This window comes from Rhinopithecus bieti, unplaced genomic scaffold, assembly GCF_001698545.2.
Source record: "Rhinopithecus bieti isolate Rb0 unplaced genomic scaffold, ASM169854v2 scaffold_36417, whole genome shotgun sequence".
NCBI lineage: Eukaryota > Metazoa > Chordata > Mammalia > Primates > Cercopithecidae > Rhinopithecus > Rhinopithecus bieti.
Window position 1 is genome coordinate 489,604 of NW_016815677.1, and position 10,823 is coordinate 500,426.

A 10,823-nucleotide genomic window follows, 5' to 3' on the forward strand; every position below is an offset into this window, starting at 1 on the left:
AAAAAAAAAAAAAAAAAAAAAAAAAAAAAAAAAAAAAAAGACAGTTCACCGGTAATCCCAGCTACTCAGGAGGCTGAGGCAGGAGGATCACTTGAACTCAGGTGTTTGAGACCAACCTGGGCAACAAAGCAAGACCCTGTCTCTTAAAAAAAAAAAAAGAAAAAAAGCAGTTGGATATAGACCTCTGGAATTTACGAGAGAATATCAGCTACAGAAACATAATTTACCAAGAATACTATGAAAAAGAAATTATTACACCAAATTGTGGACTGAAATAACTGACCCCATGGTCCTACTGACCTTTTTCAGTCCCTGGTTCTATAGAATATATTCCATAAAAATGTATTCCATCTATTATTACCATATGATGAATGTGGTATGATTCTAGGTGAGGTCTAAGTTACCATGTACTGTTCTCTTTTATAAATGGGAAAACCAAACACTAAAACCTAAAGCCAACAATTTATTTTAAGACACAAAGTTGTGCGGTAGCTAGGTATAGTAGAAAGACCACAGGGGTAGTTTCACACTGCAATGAGCCTGATGATTTACCTTGCTGACTGGAATAGCTATGCCATATTTAATCCTTTGAAAAGTATCCTACTCCATGAAACTGGCAGTTCAGATATGATGGTCAATAAACAATCAAAAGCTTGAGTTTCTGGATTTGTGCCAGTTAACATTATCATTTTGGTGTTTCTATAAAACAGCTGACTTTCAAAGTGCTACAGCAGCAGCGTCCTACAAGAGCAATATGACCTCCTTATTAGTGGTGCAAGCATCACATGCCACATGGGAATTTTTTTTGTTTGTTTTGAGATGGGGTTTTGCTCTTGTCCCCCAGACTGGAGTGCAATGGCGCAATCTTGGCTCACTGCAACCTCCGCCTCCCAGGTTCAAGCGATTCTCCTGCTTTAGCCTCCCAAGTAGCTGGTATTACAGGCACCAGCCACTAGGCCCAGCTAATTTTTGTATTTTTAGTAGAGACGGGGTTTCACCATGTTGGCCAGGCTGGTCTTGAACTCCTGACCTCAGGTGATTCGCCTGCCTCAGCCTCCCAAAGCTCTGGGATTACAGGCGTGAGTCACCACACCTGGCCAGGGATTTTTTTTTTTTTTAGACGGAGTCTCACTCTGCCGCCCAGGCTGGAGGTGCAGTGGCATTGATCTTGGCTCACTGCAAGCTCTGCCTCCCAAGTTCACACCACTCTCCTGCCTCAGCCTCCCGAGTAGCTGGGACTACAGGCACTCCCCACCATGCCTGGTTAATTTTCTGTAATTTTTTTAGTAGAGACGGGGTTCCGCCATGTTAGCCAGGATGGTCTCAATCTCCTGACCTCGTGATCCACTCGCCTCGGCCTCCCAATGTGCTGGGATTACAGGCATGAGCCACCACGCCCGGCCTTTTTTTTTTTTTTTTTTAAATGAGACAGAGTCTCACTCTGTCGCCCAGGCTGGAGAGCAGTGGCTTGATCTCAGCTCACGGCAACCTCCGCCTCCTGGGTTCAAGCGATTCTTCTGTCTCAGCCTCCCGAGTAGCTAGGACTACAGGCTTTTGCATTTTTAGTAGAGATGGGGTTTCACCATATTGGTTAGGCTGGTATCAAACTCCTGACCTCAGGTGATACACCTGCCTCGGCCTCCCAAAGTGCTGGGATTACAGGCGTAAGCCAACGCGCCTGGCCAAAAATATAACTACTTAAATATAAGAACATCATTCATAAACTATAGTTGAGCCTTCTCTTCTTTCTGCCCTCATCTCATTTCTGCATGCCTCTGTCCTACCATTAGACTGGAGAGGAAACTTACTCACCCCTGGCACCTGGTTGGTGTTTACTGGCAAATGAGTAAGTGAACACACACAATCTCCTCAGCCATGGGAGCTTTAAGTACTTTGCTTTCCAGAAAAAGTAGGCTCACAGAGTGGTGTCCATGGTCAACACAGTGGACATGCCATGCTTTTTGGCTGCCCAGGATTTGAGGTCCCTTCCTACACTTGGGAATTCCTTGTTTATGAGTTTGCTGGGAAGCAGAACGTGCCTTTCACTATAGAAGTGGAAATTCCACATATTTTCTGTGCTTCTCCTTGTGATCCTATAATGCTACAAATTACTCTCGATTTTGAATTAGCAACTAGAGACACAGTAAAGTCTCTGGAACAATTTTCTCTGGGACCATGGCAAGTGCGGCAAGTTCTTAGAGCAACACTGGCTGCCATGATCCAGGGTTCTGTGCATGTGGCTTTGGCAAAGTAAGTGGTGGCACCTAATGTTCAGCAGAAATGGTGTCCTCACTGCCCCAGCTCTGTGGAGTATGACCAAGGAACAAACGGTGATGTTCCAGTTGCCTACTCCCCAAGCCTGATTCTTTAGGCCTCCTGGTGATGCTGAACTCCCTATTATCCTTTTAATAAAATACTTTTCTTTTTCTGTCAAAATTGGATTTTGGTGTTTGCAACTAAAAAATCTGACTCACACAGTCACATAAAAAATAGCAGAGCTGAAACTATAATCTAGGACTTTGAAATCCTAATTCTAGTGTTCTTTCCATGTAGACAGATCTCAACTTGCCAGCAACCCACAATTTCTATGTTACATATTGATGTCCCTAAATCATTTTGTTCACCGAATTTATACTTGGATATGTAATCCAATTAGTGAACATTTCAAGTGACTGTATGGTGGGTGAGGCAGCTGCCTGTGGAACATTTAGTTTCAATTGCAGTAGTATCTTTGTACATCTGCTTATCTAATAGTTTCTTTCTTTTTCGCATTTTTGGCCTCTATAGACTTAAGTGGAAATGAAAATACACTGTACTTGAACAAACGTGGGAGTTAGGGGCCCCGACACCTGCACAGTCACAAATCTGCATGTAACTTTGACTCCCCCAAAACTTACAGAAACCTTACCAATAACATAAAAAATAGATTAATACATATTTTGTAGCACTATTATATACTGTATTCTTACAACACAGTAAGCTAGAGAAAATGTTAAAATTACAAAGAGAAAAAGCATTGACAGTACTATACTGTATTTATTTAGATTGTAAGTTTAGGTTGTCTGTTTACAAGATTAGTCTTGTCTGAATTCGGAGCAACTACTGCTACAGACCTCAATCTATAGTACATATCAAGAATTCAACTTTTTCCTGTAATGTAATGACTTTTCTCTGCTTCCTGGGAGCACTTCCAGCATCACTAGCATCACTAGCGGCACTCTGTATGGATCCCATGGAGTTATTCAAGGTTTTATGGTATGGCATTAAACACAAAAAATACGCAAGAACAGAGAGGGATCACTTTTACTTTGATTCGGAATTTACTGGAGAGAGGAACTGCTCATGCAGAGATGAGCGTCACATGGGATTTTAAGTGGACACCTACAACACTTGAGCTCCCTGCAGTGGCAACAAGAGGTGGCTATGGATTTACTGTAGTACACTATTACAAAAGAAAATTTTATGCATCTTTCTCTTGACCTCAGATCATGCTATATATGGTCTGTTTGTGTACATAAGTTTTGATAAATCTTAACTTTTTATAACAGATGTGTGCATTTTATGGCAGTAATAGACTATGATCTACATATTTTTATGCATTCATGACATACTGTTTCTTAATTTTTTTCAATATTGCTAGGCTACATATGTGTGCTTTTTAAAAAATTATTGCAAATCCCCAATTTTTCAATGTATTTATTGAAAAAAATCTGCATGTAAGTGGACCTGTGCACTTCAAATCTGTGTCGTTCGAGGGTCAACTCTACTATTACTAATGTGACTGAGAAAAGATGAAAACTATTAGACATGCTTAAAGTAGATCTTTTAGCCTTATAATGACTGTTGGACTAAAACCAGCTATGTTTTATTTCTGAAGGAAAGAAACAATTTAAGAACACATTTCATAACGCTGAAAATATTTCATATGTTTAAAAGACAAAGTACACAAATGATTTTGTAATGTTTTACATTTCAGTAACAAGTACATTCAACTTTTATATATGTGATTTGTATGTTTTGTGTACTTATACTAAAGTAGGCAACTGGCACCACATATGCATATCTGTAATACTGAGCGCACACAAGTAGCACGTAAGTAACAACTGTTCACTGTCTCCTGGGTGATGTCCATAACATGGAGTAAGGAAAAGGTCTTGTGTTTCATCTCAAATTTATTATGACAAATTTCAAGAAATATGTTATTAAAGGTTGTTCTTGTGTAGTGGAATTTGGAACTGCAGTATATAAAATAGCCAGCAGATGTCAGAATGGAATCTCTTAAGACTCAAGTATGAACACACAGTAAATAACAGGAGTTTCTGGAAGGACTGAGGCTTTCTTGCACTGTGCACAACACACTTCAGTCACACTGGTCTTTCTTCCTCAAATATATCTGCTTTAACACTTTTTCAAAGACTCCCCACTCTATCTGGCCAATTCCTATTCACCCAAACCTTACTTTATGTCTCTTCCTAAGGAAGTCCTCCCTACTGCCTCCCAGGCTCAAAATTGAACCCATTATTTTCCCCTTGAAACTTGTTCCTTACTTCAGCAAATGGCACCATCAACCCCGCTGCTTAAACTAGAAATCAGGGAGTCTTCTTTGATGCCTTTCTTTCCTCACTACACGTATCTAAATAAATGCTGAGCTGTTCATTTAACCCCTCTGACCTCTCCTTCTAATACAGTACCCATATTGCATCCAATATTGTTTTAAGTGGACAATTCTGAACTCCCCACCTTGATCAACATGATCTTTGCCTGACTCTCCCTTTACCTATTCCCCCTAGATAACCTGAACTTAACCCTTCAGGTTCCTTTAAATGTATGTTTTCAGGGAAATTCTCTCTGAGCCTCCAGCAAGGTTTTCAGGTCTTTGAGATATTGACTCACATGGCATCTTATGGCATATTATACACCTCAAAAAGGCAGTCCCCCTGCCCATCCATATCCTCAACTCTTAGCACAATGCCTGGCACATAGCAGGAACTCAATAACGCTGATGAATGAATTTGTAATCTCAGCGCTTTGATCTATGATAGAATGCAATCTTTAAAGTAATAAAACAGTGATTTGGTGACCATTTCACACTTAGCCAAATTTTGCCCTTTACTTTAGAAGGTGTCCTGTAGGACAAATCTGGTCAGCCATCTTTTCTGTAAATAAAGTTTTACTGGGACACAGCCACACCCACTCATTTACATATTGTCCGTGGCTGCTTTCATACTACCAAGGGCAGTTGGCAGAGTTAAGAGATCGTAAGAGCCCGCAAAGCCTAAAATATTTACCATTTGACCCTAAGAGAAAGCTTGCCAACCCCTGCTTTAGTGGCTTGACAACAGCTACATACAGAATTTATGACACGATCAAGCTATAAAAGCAAAATAGAGTAAAAAGACTGGGACTGGTGCCTGGATCTTATAAGAGACAAGCTTAGCTCAAGCAAAGAGGGGAAGAGAAAAGAAGTCCTGATTCCTGTACTTGTTCTTCATTCCAAATGTAAGCCCAAATTTTCCAGCCTGTAAACTGCTGAACACATTGTTAATTGTAATGCTAACTTACTTCACAGAAGAACTATAAAGAGCAATGATAAAGCAGTTTTTTTTTTTTTTTTAATGTTGCACTGACAGCAGGAAGAACACTACCTTAATTTAGGAGCAACATTCCTACTAAGCTGGTAACCTGTTTGTGGAGAATAAACATTTTTCACTGTCCCCATTTCTTTCAATGCAACCCTTTCAAGAGTTTACCAAATTCAGATTTGCTATGGTTCTTTCTTATTTCCCATTACATATTCAAACAAACTGTATATATATCTCCAACTGTTTCTTACTGTAGTATTTCAGAACTGTTTATTCCAAGTATTGAACCCCTCTGTGGAGTTGATGGCCTAAATGTTAAAAAGTTGGCCATAAAAACTGAACCATCACATCTTCTCTTACTCCAGCCTGAACATACACTGGAATCCAGGGTAACAATTACACTATTTTCCTCCAAGAAAAGTATGTAAGGATGGGGTACAAGGAATAAATAAACATTAAAAGTCCCCTGGATAAGCAGAGACTGACTAGAAATAATTTTTTTAAATGAAAAAAAAAAAAAAAAAGTCCCCTAAGCCTTGGCCAGCTGCTACTCATTGGCCACTGAAACTTCCAGTCTCAACCTCTCCATTTGTAAAATGGCATTAATATTGATTGGTTAAGGCTATTTTTAGATAATGAACTTAAGTGTTTGGTAAGTTTGAAGTTTGTACACAATTAGAGGATGAGTATGCTATCTCAGAGCATCTGTAAATAGCAATGAGATCTATCTATGCCATGAATGCCAGCACAAATCACTTCCAAATGCCTTATACCAAAGACTAGCCATTAATAACATCTACCAAATGTCAAGCAATTGTGCCAACTGCTCTACTTGCATTTTTTTCACTTAATCCTTACGACACTTTGAAGTAGAGATTTCTATTATCCTACTTTTATAGTTAAAGAAAATGAGATTCAGAGAGGCTCACTTGCTGCAAATCACCCATCTCGTAAGTATTGGAGCCAACACTCAAAATCAAGTCTGCCTGTCTTTAGAGCCAGTATTCATATGACCACAGTGCCATACACTACACCTTCTTAATTTAAGAAATAAATGCAGAACCACAGAATTAAAATACATGCTTTCCAGGTAAAGATGGTAGATTAAGCACATGTATCTACCTCCACTCGCTCCCAAAAATCCCATTAAATGACAGTAAAAGTTTTGTCTTAAGATATAAACCTAAAAGGATGGAAAAAAAGCGGAAACAGGAATAAAATGTTAGAAGCTGGAAAACAGGTAGATCAACAGTAAATAATGTAGTAGACTGAAAAACTGAATTCTGAGCCAGCAGTAGGAAAAGAAAAAAAACCCACAAGAACCCGCAAACAACAAAAAACTCACAACCTAATTTATATCATGGAATCCCTAAAAGGCTCAGAAACTGGTGGCTTCAGGTGCCTCTAGAAATAAGGAGTAGAAAGGTACACATTAAAATAATAATTGGTGCAAGGTTTAGGTAATCAGATGCTCTCTGCAACTCTATGCAGCTAAACAGCCTCCATTACACAGTGCCCTCTCAAAATTACAAGTTTTTTTTTCTGGCCAGGCAGTGGCTCATGCCTGTAATCCCAGCACTTTGGGAAGCTGAGATGGGCGGATCACCTGAGGCCAGCAGTTCAAGACCAGCCTGGCCAACATGATGAAACATGGTCTCTATTAAAAATACAAAAATTAGCCAGGCATGGTGGTGTGCGCCTGTAATTCCAGCTACTCAGGTGGCTAAGGCACAAGAATCGTTTGAGTCAGGGAGGCAGAGGTTGCAGTGAGCCGAGATCATGCACCGCACTCCAGCCTGGAGCAAATCTCTGTCTCCAAAAAATAAAAAGTTTATTTTCTGAAAAGGGTAAAATAGAAGGTCTCTAGATTATGGGATGCCAGGTAGTTTGGGCAGAGGTATTATACTCAAAATAGAGACACAGTGAGCAAATGCATACTGGATACTGAAACACATACACATACCTCTCTCTCGTGAGCCTCACCACAGCCCTATTCCTTTGAATCCCAGAACATTGGCAGGGCCTCATTCAGCACTTGGGAGATTGGAATAGTCTTTGTTCTCTGAGGAATGACCAGCTCAATAGGGAATAACTAAAGATACAGACACAAAGAGTTTTCAACAAAAATGGCCCAATAGATGGCCCTTTAGCAAAGTTCAACATCAACAAGCTCTACTCTGAGCCTTTAATCCGTGTTGGTTCCCAATTTTTTAATGTGAGCAGACAACCAAGGGAAGCATCTAATATGAAACAAACAAACAAAAAAAAAAAAAGAAAAGCAATTATAGATAAAATAGACTATAAAGGAAAAGAAAACATTAAAAGTACTATCATTCTAAAAGAGAGCAGAAGGAAAAGGAGGAGAGGAAATCAATAAAAACCTATAAGCATTCATTGGTGGGAGCTACTCAACTCATGGAGATAGAGTAGAATGATGGTTACTAGAGGCTGGGAAAGGTTAGGGGAGGAACACGGATGGCTAATGGGTGCAAAAATATAGTTAGATGTAATGAATAAGTTCTAGTATTTGATAGCATAATGGGTGATTACAGTCAATAATTACTGTACATCTAAAAATAACTAAAAGTATAACTGGAATGTTTGTAATACAAAGAAATTATAAATGAGGTGACAGATAATCCCTTTATCCTGATGTGATTATTACGCATTGTATGCCTGTATCAAAATATCTCATGCACCCCATAAATATATACTTATGTACCCATAAAAAATAATAAAATTATTTTAAAACCTACAAAATTTGAGAACTAAAAGATACAAGTCTCAAGTTTAAATAGGTTCACCAAGTGCCCACCATAGTGAATTAAAATAAACACACACTAAGCGATGTCATCATGGCACACAAGCATACTAGGAACAAAGATCCTTGTTTCTCAGGAAGAAAAATTTAGTCCCACAAAAAAATCAGGAATCAGAATGATTTCAGATTTCTCAGCAGCAACACTGAAAGCTAGAGGTTTTGCTTTAAAATTCTCAAGGAAAATGATTGCTAATCTAGAACCCTATATTCAGCAAACTATAGAATAAAGACATTTTTAAGGCCAGGCATGGTGGCTCACGCCTGTAATCCCAGCACTTTGGGAAGCTGAGGTGGGCAGATTACCTGAGGTCAGGAATTCAAGACCAGCCTAGTCAACATGGCAAAACCTTGTCTCTACTAAAAATACAAAAAATTAGCCAGGTGTGGTGGCACGTGTCTGTAATCCCAGCTACTTGGGAGGCTGAGGCAGGAAAATCGCTTGAACTGACCTGGGCGGTGGAGGCTGCAGTGAGCCAAGATCACGCCACTGTACTCCAGCCTGGTTGACAGATCAAGGCTCTGTATCAAAAAAGAAATAGAGACATTTTTAGACCAGCAAGGTCATTCACCTCCTACGTCACCTTTCTCAGGAAGACACTGCTAGAGAAAAAAACGGAGTAAACCAAGACACTAGATAACAGAAAACATGAGATACAATAAGAGAGAAGAAAAAGAATTCCCGGACAATAGTGAAGGGAGTTCCCAGAATACAGCCACACATCAGGCATAGAAGGCTATCAGTCCAGTCAGGGGCAGGTCAGAAGACTCCAGGAAAGGCTTACTCAGGAAAATGAAACAGAGTACCTAATAAAGCTGATTGCTGTGAATGGTTTAGATAAATGGCAATAAGTTTAGTTGATTTAGTGGAGATTCCATAGAAAAACCAAGCCTAGAAAAAAAACAAAAGGATATACAGCAAAAGAAAACCAGGCACTATACTCAGAATCATTTCTAATGATACTGACCTACTCAAATCACACTATGTTATCTGAAGGGGTGGCCTGCCCCTCCACACCTGTGGGCATTTCTGCTTAGGTGGAATGAGAGACTTGAAAAAAGAAATAAGACACAGAGACAAAGTATAGAGAAAGAAAAAGTGGGCCCAGGGGACCCATGCTCAGCATACAGAGGACCCACGACAGCACCGGGTCTCTGAGTTCCCTCAGTATTTACTGATCATTATCTTTACCATCTTAGAAAAAGGGAAGTGGCAGGATAATAGTATTATCGTAGGGAGAAGGTCAGCAGTAAGACATGTGAATAAAGATCTCTGTGACTTAAGTTTAAGGAAAAGTGCTGTGCCTTGATATGCATATGAAAACATCTCCATAAACCTTTTAGTGCACAAAGAGCAGCATTGTGCTAGCAAGTCCCACCTTTCGCCCTAAGGCGGTTTTCTCCTTTCTCAGTAAACAGAACATACACCATTGCCCAGGGACCGGCAGGAGACAGATGCTTTTCTCTATCTCAACTGCCAAGAGGCCTTCTTTCCTCTTACACTAGTCCTCCTCAGCACAGACCCTTCACAGGTGTCAGGCTGGGGACGATCAGGTCTTTCCCTTCCCACGAGGCCTTATTTCAGACTATCACATGGGGAGAAACCTTGGACAATACCTAGCTTTCCTAGGCAGAGGTCCCTGCGACCTTCCTTTGGCAGTGTACGACCTTCCTTTGGCCTTCCTTTGGCAGTGTACGTGTCCCTAGGTACTTGAGATTAAGAGAATGGTGATGACTTTTAACCAGCAAGCTGCCTTCAGGCACCTTTTTAACAAAGCACACCCTGCCCAGCCCAAAATCCTTTAAACCTTGAGTCACCACAGCATATGTCTCTTGCAAGGACAAGGTTGGGGTAGGGTCACAGATTAACAGCATCTCAAATACAGAACAAAATGGAGTCTCTTATGTCTACTTCTTTCTATATAGACACAGTAACAGTCTGATCTCTCTTTTCCCCACAGTTATCCTTTGAAAGGAAGAGATGACAAGATATGTGACTGATGGAGCTAAGGAGAGGAAAGAGACCTAAATCCCAATCACGACCATCACATTATTTAGAGACAAAAAGGTAAATACCAATAAAATCAGCTAAAAAGAGGTGTATGTAGTTGCTCCTGGGGAGAAGGTTAAGGACTATCCCCCCGCCGACCCAACAAACTTGGAGAACTATTTGGCTTAAAAGTACAGTACTTTTTTCCTTTGGTGGTACTAATATTTCATATACTCAGCATCAAGCAGTAATGCTAGCTACCTTTCATTAAGACTGCCTGGCAATAAAACACAATGATGTTTCATCAGGATTGGCAAATTCCCTAGTCCAAAACAAGACGAACTTACTGAAGCTTGCAATAATCTCAATATTATAATAGTCTCACTAGTGATTGCAGCAAAAAGTAGGATAAGAAAAATAGAAACCCAATTTT